The following is a 21,782-nucleotide window of genomic DNA, read 5'->3' as shown; positions in this document are numbered from 1 at the left end:
AAAAATATGGAGCGCTTCACGAATTTACGTGTCATCCTTGCACAGGACCATGCTAATCTTCTCTGTATCGTTCCAATTTTAGTATATGTGCTGCCAAAGCGAGCATTTGCAGGACTTTTTCCTGGATTTGGACTTTGGAATATAAAATTAGTCATGATAGGTTTTATGATTTTACTTGGGTTTTTTTTAACATATTGATTTGTGCGCCTTGCTTAATCAAATTAGTGCAAAGCGTTAAGACAAATATTAGTAGTTCATGAAAACAAAAAAGGGGGAGATGTCAGAAGAGATGGTGAGCAAGAAATGACCACGAGTGTTGTTAGGCTTCTGGAGCAAGAGTGCTTGATAACCAGCAAGCCGGCAGCCTGAGGAGAATCAACGTCAGTGACAAAATCAAGAAGGCATGAAAACAATAACAGTGGTCACGAGGACCTTCGAAGGAGAAGAACATGCTGTGGAAATTTTTATGAAGGACTTGTGGGACCTCTCCCTCCATTACTAGAGGTATTTTATGGAAATGTTACAATATGAGCTATATTATGCTGTGTTTGACATAATACTGGTTTAAAATCATGTAATGGCTTACTACGTATTCCAGACATTCCCTAATCGTGAGAATTTTCAGAAACTGAAACAATCAGGAAAATCAGATGTTAAAAAATTTACAGAAACACAAGGCAAGATTTTCCTTTAAAATTAATAGTTTCCTTGCAAGAACTTTTATTTTGAAGGATAGCCTTCGTGAGCTAAATCCCAGTCCCGTTGTCAAAAAACCCAAAGCAGTTATGGTGACACCAGCCACAGAGCCATGTATTTATAGACTGGGTCCTTCCAGTGTTAAGAAAATAAAACCAAACAAAACCCCATGCTTTTTTGCATGAAGAGTGGTTTCATGAATGTGCTGATGGAAGGGAAAATTCAAGTGGTAAACTTGTCAGACAATTTGGTTTTATATGTTGTTCTCTCTTAAATGAAATAAAGTATGGCCATTACAGTTAACCAAATCCTGCAAATTGTGAAGGGTTCTTTCAGGCCTGTACTGGATTTGTCCAACTGGAGGCTCGTATTCTCGTGTTCATCTGAGGAGAAATTCAGCAAGCTGCATCTAAACTTGAGGTCTGGAAGAATAGTAGGAATTCCCTTAAGCTTGAGAAACCTGGGGAAATGGAAGGTTGTTGGGGCTGTCCTATATCTAGACTGACTTGCAGATTAAGATCTTGAAGTCCCAGCCAAATGACATGGTAGGGAAGAACGACAGTATCTGTTGGACTATAACTGCATGTGCCGTAGCTGACTGGGCAAAATGCATGAAGTGTAATTAAAAGTAGTGCTTTCTGGGAAGTGCTTTCATTTAAAGAAATTGACAGCTGCTGACAAAATTAATTTGCTTCAGAAATTTTCCAGTCAGGAATAAGTTTGTTATATGTGTTTGTATTGAGAGAGAGACTTTCACTTTGTCATCTCATTTAAGCTTCTCCTCTGGAAGGTTGCAAGTTCTAACCTGTGCTCCCGGTTTGTGAATAGATGATAATTAACACTGTTGATAAAATTATTTAAATTATAATCTTATATTATAATTACTATAGTGCAAAAGTTCAGTTGGATTTGATCACCACATTCAGGTTTTAAAGTGAAGAACTCGTTGCTAAAATGTGGACATAATGAGGTAGCATTCTTCATACTAAAATGTATTAACAGCTTTTGTTGCAAAGCTGAGACAATACAGCAGCTGAATTATTTGCCTGCATTGCTGTGAGGAGACCTAATCAGACAATATGGGCCAGGCACTGTGGTAGAAAAATCCCTTTTTCTTGATGTTACTCTCACTTTTAGTAAAATCTTATTTTAAATCTGCTATTGGAAAATACAATTAATGAATATAGGAATTTTTAGTATGTTGCTTTACTTGTACCTGATGCTATAGCTAAAAGAATTGGTAATCAAGTCTTTGTAACTACATTCATTAATAACTGATCATTTTTTAGAACCTTTGCTCAGCAAATTTCCTGCAATTTTTTGTATTGCTGAGGGAACACAAAATCTTATTACATGGGATCATGTATGCTCTGCTTTTTTGATCACCTTTTACATGCCTTTATTAAATGTTTCTATAATTTGTGACCTTAGGGCTTGTTGATATCTCACATACAATACAGGAATGCTCTGTGCCTATGGCTCTTTGGGCATGCCTGTAAATCATGCCGGGATCATTCATCAAGAGTGCTCTATTGGAATTGCTTTTAGACAAATATAGACTTGGCTAACTCTAGGCAAAAGTATGCAGGTTACGTAAAAAAAAAAAAAAAAAAATCAGTCACAATCTGTTATCCATACAGTGTCATACAAGAGCTGTTCTAACCTGCATGCTGGAGACTGATCTTTCAAATTGAATTAGTGCCCCATTCAAAAAGAAACTGCAAGTCAGATAACTTCTCTGTCACACAGACAGAAAATGTGCTGTTGAAATGGCAGATGTGGACCTTGTTGGTTATGGTATATGCGGTAGCAAGCAGTGTTAAATCACTGTATTGTGTTATCGTTCTATTAGGTTAAGATCAGTATAAACACATAGCTGCAACTGATAAAAAAGTGTTCCTCAAATTGGAATCTGTCTCACCTGAGATTATGTAGAATTTATACATCAAGTCTAAGATTGTCATCTTTTTTTTTCATGCGATTCATGGAGAGACATAAGCATGAAGAATAAGTGCCCCAGTTTAAGAAAACTAAGGTGTTGAGTTCACTTTGCTCCTGTAAGTGCTTGTCTTTCCCCATAGGATGATCATCAAGATAGTTCTATAAATTTAATTTTAGTCATATGAAAGGAACCCCGTCCTTAGTTCACAGAACCTCCAAATAATTTAGCATGGAGGGGAATTTTGGAGATTATCTGGTCCAATTCCCCACTAAAAGCAGGGCTGGCTTTGAAGTTAGATCCAACTCCATGGCTGGATCAAGTTACTCAGGGCTGTGAGTCAAGTCTCAAAAAAATGGAGATCCCACAGCCTCTCTGGGCAACCTGTTCCAATGTTTGACCATCCTTCTTGTCAAAATATGTTTCCTAATATCTAATTGGAATTTGATTTGCCATGCTGCAACTCACAGCTGTTGCCAGTTCAGAAGAAAAAATATTTTTAATAAAAAAGAACCTTTGCTGAGAAAAGTTGAATAGAAATGCTCCTAGAAAAATTTATTTCAAGGAGAAACAAAAGTTTGGAAATTAATTTGCATGTTCAATTGTAATGTAGTTGTATTGAAAATTTGCTTGTCACAGCATCTTGCCTACTGGAGCCTGCAAGCTACAGCAGACTCATATCTTCTGTCACGTGTGGTGTGTGTGGGGAAGTAATGGCTATTGATTAGTAAGCTTTGCATCATTATTTCCGTCTTTAGTTTCCTCTTTATATATATAGCCTTATAAATAGCCTTATTTATATAGTTTCCTCATTATATATATAAAAAATATTTTTTATTGCTAATGCTATCTTATTAGTTGAATTCTCATGGCACCCTTTTCCACAGTTTGAACTTTGTCATGTTTTATTTATGAATATCCATTGATTTTACATTATATCTCGTCCTTCTATTTTCCATTTTCCTCATTCACAGTGAAAAATTGAGTCTTTCAGCTTGCGCAGTATTTCTCGTAAACTTTGCTTCTTAATTTGTTTTAATTTATTTTAAACTCAACATTTTTTATTCTATAATTGTTTTCAAATTTAACTGTAATAGCTTTCCTGTGTATCACATAGTTTACACTTTTAAAAACACAGTAACAAAGCTAAAATGCCCCTCTCTGATTTTGATTGCATTTTTAAAAAGTAATTTCATTTATTATTTGTCATTTATGATTAAGTATAAGATTTCCTCATCTATCAGTTCAGTTTTTCATATTAACCTATATTTATTTGCTTTCTCTGAGGCCTTTATCTTTGTTCTCCCATTTGTTCTCTGTGTTAATAATGCCTGGAGCTGAGAAGAAAGAGAGTTCAGTGTGGCTGAGTACAAAGTTCTCAATAAATTAAAGTTTTGTGCTGTCTTCTGATATATTGTGAGCTTAAGTCAGAAATACTGTACTTTGATATTTTGTCAGACATTATATTTTTCAAAAGTTTACTGAATAAGTGTATGGATTTTCCCCTCTGAAATGCAAAGAGATAATAATTATGGGAAGATGTGATGCTCAGTCAAGAGCTAAGTTAGTGCTCTCAACCTTCTCTCCTCTAATGTGCTCAGAAGCAATTTAACAAGAATTTCCCTTAAATGGATTTGAGGAGCACTCCTACACACCTTGCATAGCTTTTCGAAGTCAAAAGGAGTTAATGAATTTAGAACAGCTCAGTAACAGAAAGAAAAACCATGAGGTGAGCTACTTCAGACAAATAGAATTGCATTGGTACTAATGTTAATCCTGATATCATAGAAAGGAAAGGATTGTACAGTGATATGAATTATGGAAAATAACCCAAAGTATCATCTTTGTCAACTAAAAAATTTTTTTCTTGCATGCTAACTGCTAAAGTAAATCATCCTATGACACTGGGCAATAACGCGGAGTAATAACACCAATGCATAATAAAAGAGCTGCAGTCCTTGAAGATCATTCATCTGTAGGAAAAGAAACCTGAGACAAGAGATGAAGGCAAGTGATCAAGCTCTTGGGTATTCCTCAAAGAACAGAGAGATAGGCTCTTAAATTCTAGCTTGTTATTTTACCAGGATTTCCTAGGAAACAAGTTAAAATTAGCTTATTGTGTTCTGGTTCTTTCATTCAAGAAATTAAATAAGTACGAGGACATCTTACGTAGTCATCAAAAACAACTGACAAATAATGGACCCTAATTTCACTTCTGTTAAAAGAAATTTTAAAGTGGATATTAAAAATGCACAAATATATAGAAATAAAACCATGGTCATTTTGCTGGGTCATTTCTGTGCTGCTTAAAGAAAACAAGAATCTGTGAAAGCAGTTATCAATGTCCACAAGAATTATGGAATGCTCTATTAACCATCTGCTCAGATTATCAAAATATTTCTTCAGAAAATCTTTGCAGATCCCTTAGGAGTCACCTCCATGTTTCCACCAGCTGCATTAATAATTGAATAATCAAACTTCAATTTTGAACATGCAGATGTGTGATAAAGTTGCTTGCTGAATCAGAGCCCATATTGTGGGCTTCTTACTTGCTGAGAAGTCGGTGCTTATTGAGCAACTTATCAATTTAGCATCACTGTGGGACTACTGTGAATAACTATTTGGTTTTATATGAACAAGGAAGAATATTTTCTAAAAGTGGAAATATGAAATAAGCTGACAAGAAGTGTGGTAACAAGAAATTTATGAATGGCGTTTTGATGCAAAAATGTATTGGCAATGCACCTTTTTAACCTGATGCCTGTCTCTTGTCATCCTCCCTTTAAGACTGTGACCCTCCTACCCCCAATGAACAATCCAAACTTATATTTAAATTTGGTTTGATTGATTAAAGAAAAAAAATTATCCAAGTATAACTTCCTTCTTAAGATATTGTAATTAGCATGTGGCTAGATAGTAGCTTGGTATCATTTGTATAATAAAGAAAACGGATGAGCATTTTACAGGATAAATATGGTTAGTTTGGCAAATTAATCAAAACAGTGGGATTACTGTCTTGGTTGTATTTTTCTATGTATTTAATTGAAACAAATGTGTGGACCAAACCTGAGCGCACAAAAAAATGGACAACTAAGTCTATATTGTAACATATGCAGTCCTTTCATCTGAAATTGCAAACAAATTCTCATTGCACTAGAAACTCATAAAAAGGAAAAAAAAGGGCAGTTCTTGCCCAAGTGAGGTCATAATGTTAAATATTGACCAAATGGTCAAGAGAGGTGTTCTGGGGAGTATTAGCGTTATTTAAAACACAGTACAATCTGGAAAGGCTAATTGTTCTAACTGTGATAGTCGAGCTTTTAGAAGACGTGGGAATATAGTGACTTTGTTTTATTTTTAAAATTACAGTCTTGCCTTAAAAAAGATTTTATGTTTCAGAGCAGTCTGTAGTTATCTGCATGAGTTCCATTATCCTTCTTACAGTGGAACTAATTTCTAGTAAAAAAAGAAAATCAAGAGTAATGTTTTAAAAATCCTTGAGAAAAGGATGGGGCTGAATGGGGAAGTTCCACTTGACTGGAGGCTGGCTGATCTAATACCCATTTGCAAGAAGGGTCGCAGGGAGGATCCAGGAAACTACAGGCCTGTCAGTCTGACCTCAGTGCTGGGGAAAGTCATGGAACAGGTGATCTTGAGTGCTATCATGAAGCACATGCAGGAAAACCGGGTGATCAGGCCCAGTCAACACGGGTTCACAAAAGGCAGGTCTTGCCAAACTAACCTGATTGCCTTCGATGACAAAGTGACCCGCTTACTGAATGAGGGAAAGGCTGTGGATGGCTACTTCTTGGACTTCAGTAAAGCCTTTGACACAGTTTCTCACAGCATTCTGCTTAGGAAACTGTCAGCCTCTGGCCTGGACAGGCACACCCCCTCCTGGGTGGAAAACTGGTTGGATGGATGGGCCCAGAGAGTTGTGGTAAATGGAGTTAAATCCAGCTGGAGGCCAGTCACAAGTGGTGTCCCCCAGGGCTCAGTGCTGGGTCCAATCCTGTTCGATGTCTTTATCTGGATGAAGGCATTGAATGCACCCTTAGCAAGTTTGCGGATGACATTAAGCTGGGTGGAAGTGTCGATCTGCTGGAGGGTCGGGAGGCTCTTCAAAGGGATCTGAACAGGTTGGACCTCTGGGCTGAGTCCGATGTTACAATATGAGCTATATTATGCTGTGTTTGACATAATACTGGTTTAAAATCATGTAATGGCTTACTACGTATTCCAGACATTCCCTAATCGTGAGAATTTTCAGAAATTAAAACAATCAGGAAAATCAGATGTTAAAAAATTTACAGAAACACAGGGCAAGATTTTCCTTTAAAATTAATAGCTTCCTTGCAAGAACTTTTATTTTGAAGGATAGCCTTCGTGAGCTAAATCCCGGTACCTTAGGCAAAAGTACAGGAGTGTGGGAAGCTGTAGGAATTAGGTCAGGGAGAGAGGGAAGAACAATCCCTCTCCATGTGCTTCTTCCTGGGACTACCAGGCTCTTGCTGGTCAAGCACAAGAGGCAGAAGAACAGCACAACTAGGACCTTCACAACATCAAACAAATGTTAGTTGAGGTGAAGCCAAGACCTACTTCTAAGGTGCTATATTAACCAGTTCTTTCCTTGCACTGACAGCGGGAACATATAATCTTTGAGTTTAATCTTCGAATGTACCTCAAGAAATAATCTTTTCTCAACAGAGTAACTGAATTTACCAGAGTTCCTCCAGTGTGTCCTAAAATATCACAGTTCATTATAGTACTGTGAGATGTGAAGACAGTTATCACCTTTTATGTTACAGAGAAGCCTTTAAAAAAGCCTAGCTTTGTCAGTCTCCATTCTAGAAGGTTTTCAAAACCCAACTGGATAAAGCTTAGAGCAGCCTGGTCTGATCTCATAGCTGACCTCTGAACAGGAGCTTGGATTAGAGATTTCCTGAGCTTCCTCACAACATGAAATTATACTGTCATCAGGCTAAAAAGCATTCAAAATCAAGATTTTTTTTTTTAAAAAAGGTAATACGCCCTGATAGAACTACTTAGTAAGGAAGCTACGCATAACACCAAGTGCTAGGATTTGAGTATAAATTCAAATTACAAAATGTGACAAAATTTATTAACTCAAAACTTTTCAATGCAGTACCTACCTCACCAGCCGTCCTTGCTGCGTGGTGCTGTGGTATCTCGTCCTGCCTCCAAAGCTCCAACCTTTGCCTGGGCTCCTGCCAGGTGGCCCCACACATGCCTTTCCCTGTGCTCCAGCCTACACCAAGGACCACTCCTTCTGGACCTTCATAGGGTAAGTATGTACTGTCACATCAGAGCAGAATAGAATATAGCTTTCCTAATCGTGAACTTGTTATGCTAGTGTTATTTCAGTGAAACATGGCCAGCCTCAGCAGCTCTCATGTCCCCTGTAGCTGAACTCATTGGAGAGAAGACCACAACACCTTTTCTTTTGAAGCAATTCGCGACTCATCAACAACTCCAGGAGTGTTATGGTTTGAGCCACGGTAGAATCAGTTTTCTAACTTTTCATCTAAGCCTTATCTAAGTAACTTCATTTTCTGAAGGCTCTCTTCTTTGATGGCCGATGTCCAGTGAGGACCTCGTCTGTCTTTTTGCCCTGATCCCAGATCCATGCATTCCTGAATCCAGTTCCTGAGTCCAGCTCTCTCCTGCCACTGAGTCCAGCCCAGGACCTTCCCTCCCAGTATCTGCTCTGTAGCATCAGTGGCCACATAGTCATGGGGTAGGGATGCAATCTTGTATATTTGTATATATTTTATTATTTTCTTCTTAATAGCATTTTCCTTATAATTATTGTTTCATGTTTTAGTTTCCAGCCCACAAGTCATTTTCTCTCATTTCCCTTTCCCTTGAGGGGGAAGGAAATTGGAACTGCTCACGTTTGTCTGCCAATTCAGGCCGGGCCAGGGCTAAACTGTGACAAGGAGTAATGGTAAATACATAAAAAGCATTGCCATGCACAAGACAACACTCACATGCCCTTCCAGCATTATCCTTCTCACTCGGGAGCACTGGCTAAATTGGCAGGGGTTACCAGGGCACACAGGGAAAGGGTTCAGTGCAGCATCTCCTCTCCATCACACCTGCAGCGTCACCAATACACAGCAGCATCAAAAAGGCAGGGAATGAGAAGGAGCACAATCTCTTTCTGTACCCCTGACACATGAAAAGCCCAGAGAGTCTCTAATGATCAGGGTGTAAGGTTTTGTTCAGTTTTTTGGTTGTTTTTTTTTTAAAAAACAGGGGCAAACAGACTGCCTGCAGAGAGCACCCTTCCAGTCAGCACAAGCAACTAGGTATGTCTACCTAGTTGCCAATTTCATATTATGAAATGTCTCTACAAAATGTTCAAAATGTCTATTTAACCAGCACTAACACAATCCTGGGCACTTCAGTTTCCACCTCTTTCATGCATGTGTTATATAGTGACATTTTAGAAAGCCTTTGATGCAGATAACGATCCAATCAAAGCAGTTGATATCCAAACTAAGTTCTGTCATGAACTTGAAAAAAGATAATGGTGCCTAGGAAATAATGAGAATCTTTTGGAATATATTTTTTTTTAAATGGTAGTTTCCCTCTGACTGAGACAACATTCCTTGACACACACACACAAGGATATTTTTTTCTTTACATATGAAAATATTGTAAGAAAGCACCTGAAAGCATCTTCTGTCTTAAATAATATATAAATACCCTTACTTGAACTTTTCACTCTTTAAAAAAACAAAGTGATCTGCATGGATCTTTATTTATTTATAATAAAAACCTTATCTAGTCCAAAATTCAATTAATTTCAAAGGGTTTGAACAAATTTGCATTTTCTTTGGTAATAGCTCATTAACAAACTTTAAGCTACCATTAGCAAGACAAAAGATTCTCATGAGAAACTTCATGAGAAGTGACCCTCAAAATGAAGAATTATTGTCAGAAGACCAATTATAGATAGTGATATTTAACAGGACAATAAACTAAAACACCACTATACCCCTGTGTGGACTTTATCATGACTTCTTTTCACAAAAATACTGATAGAGAATTCCAACACGCAAACAATAAGTTTAAATGAGCTCATTACAGAACACTGTATTGAAACATTTGTAATACTCGTTCAACATGCACAGAGCTCTCTTACAAAGCACCATTTCTTGTAAAACATGTCATAGATGCACTAGTGTCAATTGAAGTACAAAAATAAACACAATCACTCTGCTAAAAAAGTATATTTCTTTCTCATTTGAAAATGTAAAATATTTTTCCACATATGTTTAATAGTATTATTATCTTTCAAAAAAATAAGTCTTGAACACTTCCAACTCCATGTCTGCTCATTCTGAATTATTTGCATGACATATCTGACATCTTAGTGTTCACCGACCTTAGATCAAGAACTCTTAAAGTCTCTTTAAACGATTCAGCCGTTCAGGCTGCTTTAGATTTTATAATCCCAAAGTATTTTAAGAGTCCATTTTCTTCCAACAACTCATCAGTGAAAGGCTGGCATACGAACCTATCAGTCATTTAAAGAAAATATGTGCAAAAATAATTTAATTGAAATATCCTAAGAAGCAGTTAACTTTACTAAGATCTCAAACACTGAAATAATGTTTCCTGTTAAAGGGACATCAGCACTAACCAGTGCTCAAGGGCTCACAGTCAGTTGATTAAAGTATAAAAAAACACCCCCAAAATCTTATTTTATGAGATTTAGCTGGCCTCTTCTCCCAAGTGACAGGGGACAGGACAAGAGGGAATGGACTGAAGCTCCGCCGGGGGAGGTTTAGCCTGGACATTAGGAAAAAAATTTTCATGGAAAGGGTCATTGGGCACTGGAACAGGCTGCCCAGGGAGGTGGTTGAGTCACCTTCCCTGGAGGTGTTTAAAGGACGGGTGAATGAGGTGCTGAGGGGCATGGTTTAGTGATTGATAGGAACGGTTGGACTCGATGATTCTGTGGGTCTTTTCCAACCTAGTGATTCTATGATTCTATGATTTCCTAGTGTGTTTTTTTTTTTCCCGAAAACAAAGATTATACTGCAAATGTGTAATACGGTCCCTTTTTTTTAAATCATGTAAGTTAATTCTTAACTTTGCTAGGTGGAAGCCATGACATGGGAGAAGGCCCCTTTAATGAGGAAGGAGATAGGTATCACTTAATCGGGAATAGAATCTGCACCTATGGGTAAATAGCAACAAATTATGTGTCGGTTCAGCCCTTGGTTCTGAGTTCTGCATCACTTCCGGCATCATTCTCTTGTCATCTGTCCCACTAATACTTTCTGGTATTAAAGGAGACTGAATATCCCCTCCAGCTGATTCCTTAAGCAAAACAAACAAATGACACATTAGAATTTCCAAGTGACCTGTTCAGGAAGGCTATGTGTATATAAGTACTAATATTAATTCTTAAATGAGATATGAACTTCAGGCAGTATTAATGTGAGGCTCACAGATTTCCAGCATCCTTCATGGTCGTATTTAATCATGTCAATTCAGTTTAGAATTGTATTACCATAGGATTCTTGCACAAAACACAACTGACCTGTGATTTATTTGCAAGTATCCAGCCTCCTGCTTATTATAGACCTCTCTCTCTCTTGCCCGATATTATATTCAGCCCTCAGCCAGCTACACAATGGACAACTACTGACACCCAGGATTCTTATCTCTTACTTTATATTCTAACAGTGTGAAAAAAGCAGTTCTGATATTTGTTTCAAAATCTAGCTTTCATTTTGTGAATTAACCAAAGCGAACAGTGGAAGGGCCATTGGTGGTGCATTCACAGTTTCATCTGTGAGCTATCTGTAAAGAAAACTTATTCAGAACAGTCCTTGCAAAATTTTTGTAGACACGTTAGCTTGGCCTAGCTCTTGCTGGTCATGGTATGACCTGGGAAGGAAAATACTTCAGTTATACCCAGGCAGCTACTGCTATATAACCAGACACCTGAAAAACTTATTGGCTGTCTTCCCAGCAGAAGGCACTGGTGCAGTTTTAATCAGCCTTCATCACACCAACACGTACATTTATGTTTTGGCCAACAAACACTATTTTTTTCAATTTCTATTCACTGAAAAGTATTTTATTTGAAAATACCCCCACAGCACTATACTGTGTAGCCCATGTCCTAAGTTAGAACATTATAGGCTTTTCAGATCCTGTATATGGTTTAATTTTAATATTTTTTTCCTAATATATACCTTTCCAAGTAATGATTCTTGCAGAAGATGAGTCATATAAGCTAAGTAGCTCATCTCGATTTTAAAATGTTTTAGTAGGCCTTTAATAATCAAATGGTAAAATTTAAGATAGAAGAGTCTCATGAATAGTATTTAATGGATGTCATGGAGGGGTGTCTGTACAGCAGAGGACTGATTGAACAACAGTATTTCCAAAAACTAGGCACCTCCTATGGCAACAATCTCAGAAGAAATTGCAAAGTATCTGAAAATGGTCATGATCTTACAAGATCAGGGTATAATTTTAAGCCTTCATTTGTAGCCTTCAACTAGTTTACAAGGATAAGGCTTTTTGAAAGTCAATACTGAATCTGATCCTCTGTCTATAAGAAATATTGCCATTGACTCTGAGACTTGATCAGCTAGAGAAAACTCAGTTGTTTTAAAGAAAATAAGATCTGGCTGTCATCATCACCTTCTACAAAGCACTGATGTCACTTACCCAAAAATACTGTTGTTCGATGTTTTCATTACACTTTAAATTATATTAAGCTTTTGCAGCACAACAGTTGTCAAAATATTGCTTTTATTATACTTTATTTCTCACGCAGTAAGAGACATATCTCACTGTACAACTGGAATTAGTGGGTGATACGGAGTTATATTAAAACATTTTAATAATTACTTCAATTTCTACTATATTTAGTATTCATCGTTATACAATGCATATGCACAAGTGTCTCACTTCTGCAGCTCCTTATTAAATTCCTACTGATTAAAAAGTAGATAATAATTAGCTTACACTGATTTATTACACAAATATAAACTTTTATTTATAATATAAATGTAAATTATTTTATGAGTGTAAATTGTTACCTATGTTCAGGAAGAATCCTCTTATTTTATACTCAAAACTATTATCTTAATTGTTAATACTTCAGAAATCAAAATTAAATGCTGATTTTTACAGACCAATTTTACTGAACTGAAACTGAATTTAAATTAAGTGTCAAAGGAGAGCAGAGTTGGCAAGATAATCAGGCACATGATTTTATCTATTATTATAGACATATACTATATTATTATAGATCCACTTTCTGCAAACTCATGAAGGGCAAATCTGTATATACAAGAGAAGCATCAGATTCTAGTATGTATTTTTTCCACCAATACTGGTTTATCAGTGCTCTGACACTCATATGTGGATGCTATATGGAAAAAAAAAGTGCTTAAATTTAAAGTCTTCCTCTAAACCAATGACATATTTTAAGGCCCGATATTTCCCACAACAGCTACAAATAGATATTTCATACATTTGAGAAGAAACAATGGCTCTCCTGTGGTTCAAAACTATTATTACGTCACATACAGGGTTTTGAAGATATTGAACTTTAAGTCACTGAACTTAGACATGGACTGAGGATTAATATTTTTCAATGTGACAATGTGAGAGTCTGCTATTTAAAAGTTTTTCAGAGATCTGCACTGTCTAAAGGAGCCCCGAGCCCTGGCCCTACTAATAAAGTATCCAGGACTGGTGATGCCAAGCAGTATAAAAATGACAGTTGCCTACAATATACAAATTAAGCATAATAGAGGGGAATTCATCAAAAGATGCCTTAAATTTCAAAATCTTATAAACAGAATGCATGTACTCACAGAAGAAGTAAAACAAGCAGACTTCATTGTGCAGATCAAGACACCTTTTAATGGCGACTAAAAATGGAATAGAAGAAAAGGAGGAATAGGTGATTGAACAAACCAAACCAATTGCAGCTGCTTTTTTAATTTTTTTTTATATAAGTATTATACTGCTTTCACATTAAGTATTCCATACTCTTCCCTGGCATTGCTGTTCCTTGTATAGCTCTCTTCAGTACTGACTGGCAATGGCATAAGGTTGCCCACTACTGATTCAGATACCATAATGTCTGAAACATTTTTCCAGTACAGAAATTCACACAATAACCCAGAAAGTCCCTTTTTCCACAAGCTTCAGAAGTAAATTGTGTGCTTCTACAAAGAAAAAGCCAACAGATGATAAAAACTCAAACTGTAAATACCTATTGTATTTATAAGATATTTCTGTTGTTATCTTGTTTTCTATATCTCCTTAGTTTCACAAGTTTTTACAGGACATTCAGAATTCAAACTCACACACACCAGTAATATTTGCAAGGTTACATTACATAATGCTGAACAGCAAATATCTTGTGCAGGGTTTTGTTACACTAGTTGTGGAGGTATTGTAATAGAGAGTCAACCTGTAGGGACATATTGAGTGCAGAAAAAAGCGCATGTACTTTTTCTTTTTATCTTCTAGAATTGTGTAGCAGAGAGGGTGGACAATGTACCATATCTGGTAATTTAATTAAATGGTAAATAATAAGGTCATTTTTTTAAAGCAGTACCAAGGGAAACGTAACATACTTTATGTAAGTTTTACATGTATATTTTCCAGTTTTGATATGCAGTATATTCCTACCTAATATTAATTTAATGCAGAATGATATCTGCAAGTCCAAGCAGAGGGATTGACACTTGTAGCTAACTGAGCTACTGTTAGTAGCTCACTACTCACATACTACCTCCTAATGCCTTTCCTGTCAAAACTTCCTAAAAAAGCCAGGTTCCTACAAAGTCTTGACTGGTCACTGAAAATATCTCTCCTTCCCCTTAATCTCCCTCTCTGCAAAGGTTCACTATGCAATAGGGAAAAAAGAAATGTAAAATGATTGAGAAAGACAACATTGGAATTACATGCCTTGCAGTCACTTTTTGGCAGATAATCAAAATGACAGCAAGTGCTCCTTCAAATGTCTCTAGGGTCCCACCTTCCCTCTCTACTACCAAGCACCTGTCTTTCCCCAGTCATAAATCTGCTCAAATAAGCCCCAGCACTACAGAAGTGCTGCAGTCTGCTGTGAAGTCATTGCTTCTCATCTGCTCCAAACTTCCTTCTTTCTGGGGAACTAATGAGAAGTATTAAGTATATGAAGACTGTTATGCTGCTGTATCCATTTTAAAGTAAATTCATTTTAGGCATGATTAATGTAAATATGACTATATTAATTTATCCTCCTGTTAGGCTTGTATTAACCCAGTTCATGTTCTGAGATGTCTTTTATAAACTCTTCTTTCACAAAATGGCGAACTGCAATAAAACTCCAGAACCCACATGTGAATCTGTCATCTTCCTTCAACACATTTCAGAAGTGAATACTACAACAGGAAGAAATAAGTAAAAATAGTTTGATGGCTTAACTTCAATTTTTGTTGTAATGATTCTTATATGAAGTCCTTTACAGTGCATCACCTGAAGTTTCATAGATATAATAAGAAAAACCACAAAAGGTCTTTACTATAGATTTACTTACCTAACTAACCGCTCATCATCTTTACTCTTATTTTCTGGGGAAAGCTCAAAGAAAGGGATGGGAATAAACCAAAGACCAATTTTATATTAAAGCAAGCCCCTTTGACACTTCTGCAACGTATATCAAATGCACTCTTAGATTTCTTGACACTTCTAGCTGACTGTTGAAAGGATTCACAGAAACTGTGAAGTACCCTATTCATTTTTAATACAACATGTGTGTATAAGATATGGTAATTAGCACACACTGAAGTACTAGGCTTGAATCAGGCAATAAGACTCACTTGAGAGGGTGTACTTGTTAGCTCCATCTTTTCTTGAGATTTTTCCTTTGCTAGTTGTGCAGCTTTTTTGAATTCCTGAAATTTTTCTCCAAACTGAAGGTACATATGTTAAACAAAAAAAAGGAAAAACAGTAGGCATAAAGTACTTATATTAAATGCAGAACAGAATGCCGTACTTAACATTTTAAAAAGTTAAATCCTGCCAGTAGAATTTTTAAATTTTTCTCCTTATTAGATACTAATTTAGGACAGTTACACAGTGACATATCTTTCAGACATTATGTACTCTGTTTACATGACAGGAAAAATATGATGCAAAAAAGTTTAATTTGTTGCTGATAGTGTTAAAAAACCTACCTCATATATGGCTAATAATAGTGATAAACTGCCTTGCACAGCTGCTTTCAGGTTCAAGTTTTACTGTCTTCCGGACAAGGAATAGTCTAGTTCTGAAGCCTACTGTGATCACTGTTACCCTAGAGCCTTCAATGGACTTTACTTTTTCATGACTGAAACAATACTAATTTCTTCCCAAATTTATGAGCGTTTATAATTTCAGTAGCTAATTAAGAAAGCAGCAGTGGGAATATTGAGTCAAGTTAATTTCTTGATTGTTCATTGACATCAATCAAGTTTAAGAGACTTGAGGGCCATGAGTAAGGGAATCTGGGGCACAGGTTATTTTCTCCTCTCTCCTTCCAGTTGCAGGCAGAAACTGCATTGTTGCACTGGAAGAAACAGACGGACCCAGTTGACAGGGGACAGGACAAGAGGGAATGGCCTCAAGCTCCGCCAGGGGAGGTTTAGGCTGGACATTAGGAAAAAATTCTTCACAGAGAGGGTCATTGGGCACTGGAACAGGCTGCCCAGGGAGGTGGTTGAGTCACCTTCCCTGGAGGTGTTTAAGGCACGGGTGGACGAGGTGCTAAGGGGCATGGTTTAGTGTTTGATAGGAATGGTTGGACTCGATGATCCGGTGGGTCTCTTCCAACCTGGTTATTCTATGATTCTATGATTCTATGATTCTATGATTGATATATGGCTTTGTGGCTGGTGTCATTGCCACAGCTTTGGGTTCTTCAATAACAGGCTGGATTACACAGCACCAGGCCTGCTGGCATCTGATGGGATTCACCTTTCTCAAAAGGGTAACAGGGTCTTTGCTCAGGAGCTTGCAGGGCTCATTGAGAGGGCTTTAAACTAGACTTGAAGGGGGAGGGGGATAATACCAGGCTTGCCTATGACAAGCGGAGGCATGACACGCCAAGGACAGAGGGATGGGCTGCTAGTGAGGGCCCTCAGCCTGTGTCTCTGAGACGTGCTGGGTACACTGGAGCACAGTTGTAGTCTTATGGAGATGAGCCAGCAGCTCCCGAGGTAAGAGGAGCCAACAGGGAAACAGCAGTGAAACACCTCAAAGAAATTAAGGGGTGTTCCTCTAAGAGGGCGACACAGCTGACAGCCCAGCTGAAGGGCCTCTACACCAATGCACGCAGCCTGGGCAAAAACCAGGAGGAGCTGGAAGCTACCGTGCTGCTGGAAAGCTACAACCTAGTTGCTATTACCAAAACTTGGTGGGACGAATTCCATGACTGGAGTCTGGCTATGGATGGCTACAGGCTGTTCAGAAGGGACAGGCCAGGAAGGAGGACAGAATCATAGAATCATACAATGCCAGGTTGGAAGGGACCTCAAGTATCATCTGGTCTTTTTAGGTGATCTAAAGTTTAAATGAGATGGCCCAGCACCCTGTCTCAAGCTGAGCCTTAGAAGTGTAGAGGAATACACCACTTCCCTGGGGAGATTATTCCAATGTTTAACTGTTCTCATGGTAAAAAAATTTCTTCTGGAAACCAATTGGAATCTCCCCAGGAGCAACTGATACCCATTCCCCCTTGTCTTTTCCATGTGACTCCTTGTAAAAAGGGAGTCTCCATCCTCTTGGCAGACACCCTTTATGTACTGGTACATGGTAATAAGGTCTCCCCTAAGCCTTCTCCTCTCAAGGCTGAACAAACCCAGTTCTCTCAGCCTTACTTCATATGATAGGTTTCCTAGTCCTCTGATCATCTTAGTGACCCTTCTCTGAACTCTCTCCAGCCTGTCCACATCTTTTTGTACAGCAGGGACCAAAACTGGATACAGTACTCCAGGTGCAGCCTGACAAGCGCTGAGTAGAGTGGGATAATGACTTCTTTATCTGTGCTGGTGATGCCCTTCTTGATGTACCCCAGCATCCTGCTTCTGCAGCACACTGTTCACTCATGGTGAGCTTGTTGTCCACCAAGGCCCCCAGGCCTTTCTCTACAGAACTGCTCTCCAGGTAGGTAGAACCCCGTCTGAGTTGCACTCCAGGATTATGTATACCCAGGTGCAAGACCTTACACTTATCTCCATTGAACTTCATAAGGTTTCTGCTAGCCCACTCTTCCAGTCTGTCCAGGTCTTCCTGGAGGGCAGCTCTTCCCTCTAGAGTGTCAACTTCCCCACTCAACTTGGTGTCATCTGCAAACCTCATCAGGGTGCTCTTGATCCCAACATCCAGGTCACTTGAGAAGATATTAAACAGCGTTGGGCCTAATATCGACCCCCGGGGGACCCTGCTTGTGACTGATCACCAGTTTGAAAAAGAACTATGCACCACCACCCTCTGGGTATGGCCTGTCAGCCGGTTCCTCATCCGCTGCACAGACCACTTGTCTAGGCCGTAGCATGTCAGTTTCTCCAAGAGGAGGCTGTGAGGAAACGAGTCAAAAGCCTTGGAGAAGTAAGAAGGGGTGCCCTCTTTGTCAAGAAATGGAGCTGTCTCTGAAGAACAGCCATGAGCAGCTTGAAAGCCTGTGAGTAAGAATCAGAGACTGAGGCAATAAAGGGAATCTTGTGGTCAGTGTTTGCTACAGGCAACCTGATCAAGGGGAGCCTATCGATGAAGCCTTCTTCCTCCAGCTACAGGAGGCTTCACTCTCGCAAGCTCTCATCCTACTGGGGGACTTCAACCACCTTGACATCTGCTAGAAAAGTAGCACAGCAAGCTGTAGGCAATCCAGGAGACTCTTAGAGTGCATTGAAGATAATTTCTTAGTCCAGCTGATAGAGACCCCCCACCCGAGGATATGCACTACTGGACCTGATGGTCACCAGTGCAAGTGAACTCATCAGTGATGTAAAGATCGGAGGCAGCCTGGGCTGCAGTGATGATGCACCAGTGGAGTTCAAGGTCCTGAGGGATATGGGACAGGTGAGGAGTATAGTCAGGACCCTAAATTTCAGGAAAACAGGCTTCCAGCTCCTCAAGGTTACTCAGTAGGACGCCCTGGGACATGATCTTTGGGGACGAGGGAGCAGAACAGAGCTGGCAAATATTTAAGGATGCTTTCCATAAAGTGCAAGACTGCTCTGTACCCACATGTAGGAAATCGGGCAGGGAAGGGAAGAGACCAACGTGGCTGAGTCAAGACCTGCTGGTCAAACTGAAGGGCAAGAAAGAAACACACAGGCAGTGCAAGCAGGGACAGGGAATCTGAGAAGTGTCTAGGGACGCTGCCCAGTTGTGTATGGATAGGGTCAGGAAGGCCAAGGTGCAGCTGGAGTTGAACTTGGCAAGTGAAGTGAAGATTAACAAGAAGGGCTTCTACAGGTACGTCAGCCAGAAAAGAAAGGTTAAAGGAAGCGCACCCCCATTGATGAATGAAAATGGTGACCTCGTATCAACAGACGAGGAGAAGGCTGAGGTACTCAACAAATTTTTTGCCTTGGTCTTCACTGGCAGTGTCTCTTCCCGCACCTCTCAAGTGCATGGACTGCAAGATAGGGACTGGGGGAGAAAAGTCCCACCCACTGTAAGAGAAGATCAGGTTAGTAACCACCTGAGAAACCTGAAGTCTATGGGACCTCATGAGATGCATCCCAGAGTCCTGAGGGAATTGGCTGATGTAGTTGCCAAGTCCCTCTCCATGATATTTGAAAAGTCATGTCAATCAGGATAAGTCCCTGGTGACTGGAAGGAGGGTAATATTGTGCCCATTTTTAAAAAGGGTAGAAAAGACAACCCTGGGAACTACCGACCTGTCAGCTTCACCTCTGTCCCTGGGAAAATCATGGAACAAATCCTCCTATAAGCTATGCTAAGGCACATCGAGGACAGGGAGGTGATTCAAGACAGCCAGCATGACTTCACCAAGGGCAAGTCCTGTATGACCAACTTAGTGGCTTTCTATGATTGGGTAACCACAGCAGTAGACACAGGAAAAGCAATGGATGTCATCGATCTGGACTTCTGTAAAGCCTTTGACATGGTTCCCCACATCATCCTTCTCTCTAAACCGGAGAGATACAAATTTGATGGGTGGACTCTTTGGTGGATAAGGAATTGGTTGGATAGTCTCATTCAGAGAGTAGTGGTCAATGGCTCGATATTCAGATGGAGATCCCTGACAAGTGGTGTCCCTCAGGGGTCTGTATTAGGACCACTACTGTTTAAAGCACATTCTGCAGTGCATCCACAGCCCATGGCCAAACAGATAAAAGCTCCCCCACTGGCACACACAGAAGAGAGGGGGGACAGCAAAGAATAAAAATGGAAGTTTTTAAGGGCAAGGATCACCAGGAGGAAGAGGCTTCCCCTGAAGCCTGAGGTGCCCCTGCAGAACCCTGCTCTGCTGACTGAAGAGGAAATGCCCATCACATCTAGAGAGAGGCTGGAGCCAGATACGGCAGCCCCATCTGCCCCCGGGATAATACCCAGCGCAACTAAGAAAAGGCAAAAGGTGACAGTAGTGGGAAACCCTCTTCTGAGAGGGACAAAGGCACCCATTTGCTGTCCTGATTCATTCTCTAGAGAGCTGTGCTACTCACCAGAGGCTTGTATCAGGGATATCACCAGGAGGCTGCCAAGCCTGGTGCAGCCCATAGACTACTATCTGCTGCGGTTGTTTCACATCTGCTCCAGTGATAGAGCCAGGAGCAGTCTGAGGGGTATCAAGTGGGATTACAGAGTTCTGGGAGCAGTGGTAAGGGACTCTGGAGTGCAGGCAGCTTTTACATCAATCCTCCAGGTCAAGGAGATGGGATTTGAAAGGGCCAATTGAGTTTGGCAAGTCAACAAACGGTTACAGGACTGGTGCCGCAGCCGGAGTTTTGGCTACATGGATCATGGGACTTGATTTGAGGAACCTGATCTACTGGGGGCTGATGGGGTCCATCTGTCAGAGAAGGGGAAGAGTATCCTTGGTCATTGGCTTGTCAACCTGGTGAAGAGGGTTTTAAACTAAAGTTGCTGGGTGAGGGGAACCTCAACCCATCCCAGTTTGATGCCAGTACGACCAATAGATGACCAGAGACTGGAGAAGGAACACAGATCAGCAGGAGAGCACCTGAAGAGCAACACAAAGGATCTCCTGCCAGACAGCTTCATGGGTGACCAACTCAAGTGCCTCTATGCAAACCACGTAGCATGGGGAATAAACAAGAGGAGTTGGAGACATGTATGTGCCTGCAAGACTATGATCTCATTGGCAGCACAGAGAAATGGTGGGATGGATCCTATGGTTGGAGTGCTGGGATGGAGGGATAAAGGCTTTTTAGGGAGGACAGGCAGGGGAGATGAGGAGGGTATGTTGCCCTCTATATCAGTGGCCAGCTGGAATGCATGGAGCTCCACCTGAGGATGGATGAGGAGCTGAGGGAGAGCCTATGGGTCAAGATTAAAGGGAGGGCAGGGACAGGTGACATTATAGTGGGGATGGGAATCAGATGGGAATCACCTTTCTCAGAGGGGGAGGAGGATCTTTGATCAGGAGCTTGCAGGGCTCATTGACAGGGCTTTAAGCTAGATGTGAAAGGGGAATAATATCAGGCTTGCCTGTGAGAAGCTGCGGGAGGACACCAAATGGTTGGAGGGATGGGGTGCTGGTATCAGCTCTCCAACTGCTGTCCAGGGGCATGCTGGGATGTCGTGACACGGCTGAAGTCCTGTGGAGATGAGTGGGAGGCTCGTGAGGTAGTAGGCATCAGGGAGGAAACTTCTCCAAAACACCTTATAGGTAAAAAAGGGTCCACTAGGAAGGCGATGCAGCTGGCAGCCCAGCTTAAGTGCCTCTATACAAATGCACAAAGCTTGGGTAAAAGCAGGAGGAGATGGAAGCTACCATGCTACTAGAAAGCTATGATCTAGTTGCCATCATGGAAACTCGGTGGGATGAATCCCATGACTGGAGTGTGGCTATCGATGGCTACAGGCAGTTCAGAAGGGACAGACCGGGAAGGAGGGG

The 21,782-nt window shown here is 40.0% G+C and overlaps 1 non-coding gene across 1 annotated transcript; it reads right to left on the bottom strand.

Annotated features, from left to right (window-relative positions):
• Window positions 1-106, bottom strand: LOC138733802 (U6 spliceosomal RNA). Its single transcript, XR_011339465.1, has one exon. It is a non-coding gene; the product is annotated as a U6 spliceosomal RNA (small nuclear RNA).
• Window positions 107-21,782: the final 21,676 nt, after the last annotated feature.

Source organism: Phaenicophaeus curvirostris (genome assembly GCF_032191515.1).
Source record: "Phaenicophaeus curvirostris isolate KB17595 chromosome W unlocalized genomic scaffold, BPBGC_Pcur_1.0 scaffold_34, whole genome shotgun sequence".
Lineage (NCBI taxonomy): Eukaryota > Metazoa > Chordata > Aves > Cuculiformes > Cuculidae > Phaenicophaeus > Phaenicophaeus curvirostris.
Note: the sequence above shows the minus strand (reverse complement) of the source record. Positions and strands in the feature narration are given on the sequence as shown.